At 40.5% G+C, this 1,898-nt stretch overlaps 1 pseudogene; it reads left to right on the forward strand.

Moving 5' to 3' along the window:
* Positions 1-1,548: 1,548 nt before the first annotated feature.
* Positions 1,549-1,667, forward strand: LOC117165477 (5S ribosomal RNA; annotated as a pseudogene).
* The last annotated feature ends 231 nt before the right edge of the window (positions 1,668-1,898 follow it).

The raw sequence follows: 1,898 nt of genomic DNA on the forward strand, positions 1-1,898 counted from the left end.
TGGTGTTTAACGGTATATTTATTAACAATGCTCGCTTTCGACTTTTTACGTACAACTCTCGATTCCAACTGACGATTCTCTGCCCTCGGTTACAACTCAACTGTTTTCTTGATCCGTTTCGTTTCTTTTTGTCATCCGTTAATATCCCTACTACGCACACGTTCGTTACGCGTCCGCCACCGTTGCCATTGTCACGTAAAATTGATACTTGGGTTTGAAGAGAAAAGAAAGCTGAGTCGCGTAACCCAACTATTAATTTTCTTTTATCGAACTTTATTATAATTTTGGCACTTATAATAATAGTATAACACTGAACCGTAAAAAGGGTGTTGTACAAGAATAGCAATTAGAACAAGAACTGCCCGAGCTGGGTGAAGCCTCGGTTTATATACGTTTTGGTTTGAGGATGTTGAGAGGGGCTCGGTGTAGGTTATGATGTAGAAAAGTGTCCGAAGGTCGGGGGTCGATGTCTTGTCTCTGATGTAGGTTGAGATGTGATTGATGTCACACCATCTACGCCTTCTTCCAAATATTCGGCGGAAGAACCGTACGGATATCGGTAGCTCATTAGGCCTGTCGGCATTTGCGCTTCGGTGATACCGTTGGAAAGTTTTGTTGCCGAGTGCCGCGAAGCCCTATTCAAGTTTTCCGACCCTTTCTGCTTCTCGGCATTTGCGCTTTATCGCCGACATTGTCTGTATGTCGGCGATCTTTCCGCGTTACTATAATAGACATCAAAGAAGCCGTTCTACAGTGTCACCTGACTGGTACAGTGTCACGTAAAATTTATGATAAAAAAGGAGTAACTTAACTTGACCGTGTTTTTATAATTTTATAATTTTGTTTTTATAATTTATAATTTTATTCGCGAAAATGATTAAGTATAATATTACAATGAAGTTCAAATCACGGCCAAACTGTACACAAGACTGAACTCAAAACTAAAAAAGACTCTTCTTGGTGGAATGCTTGCGATTTTTATAGGTTGCGTTTGTTGGTGTTGAGGGGCAAGGGGCGGCGGATCCTAATTGCCCTACGTAATGGGGAAAATGTAACGTTGGGCCATGTGCAAAGGTCAAGTCAGGTAGTATGGAATGACGTGGATTTGGATATGGTCGTTGTCACGACAGCCGTGTCGTCCGTGAATGTTGGTATTTTGCTGTTGGTAGTTATACGCAATCCAGTGAAACTAAATAGTTTCAAAATTGAAGTAGGCGAGAAAATTAGAGTATTATGATGGTGCAGGTCGAAAGGGCCTGATTTCCTATACAAAAATAAGTCGAGGATGAAGTGACAATTTTTGACACAAGACTTGGTTTTCCAGAAAATCAATTATGAAGTTCGGTCCACTTGACTCCGCTACTTTTTAAGTATACGCGTATCTACATGACGGAACTTCACAATTCATTGTTTGGGAAACGAAGCCAGGAAAAATTTTATAAATCTGTATGCACGTCTAAAAATACCATTTATCCTCATACATACACGTATGTTTTCTTAAATATTGTGTCTATTCGATAACATGAAATAACAAAACTGATCACTAAAGCTAACGCTCACACCGCGTTGAAAGTACTCGGTCTCGTCTGATCACGAAAGTCAAGCAGCGCTGGGCACGGTTAGTACTTAAACGGGTGATCGCTTTGGAACTCCGTGTGGTGTTGGCTCTTCTTACTTTTCTTAACACTTAGCCATCCGAACCATCGGATCTCTCCTCTGTGGAGAACATCGATGAGTGACCGAACGCGGGGAGATCTCCCTTTTTGATTTTAGCGACGCATCTTCTTTGTTGTTGTTGTTGTTGTTGTTGTTGTAATTATCAGTTATTGTTTACCTGGAATTGTTTCCAATTAATTGCGACTCTTTTTCCGCTTTTATAAAGTGCAATATGTAATAAA

This window comes from Bombus vancouverensis, chromosome 17 (genome assembly GCF_051014615.1).
Source record: "Bombus vancouverensis nearcticus chromosome 17, iyBomVanc1_principal, whole genome shotgun sequence".
Lineage (NCBI taxonomy): Eukaryota > Metazoa > Arthropoda > Insecta > Hymenoptera > Apidae > Bombus > Bombus vancouverensis.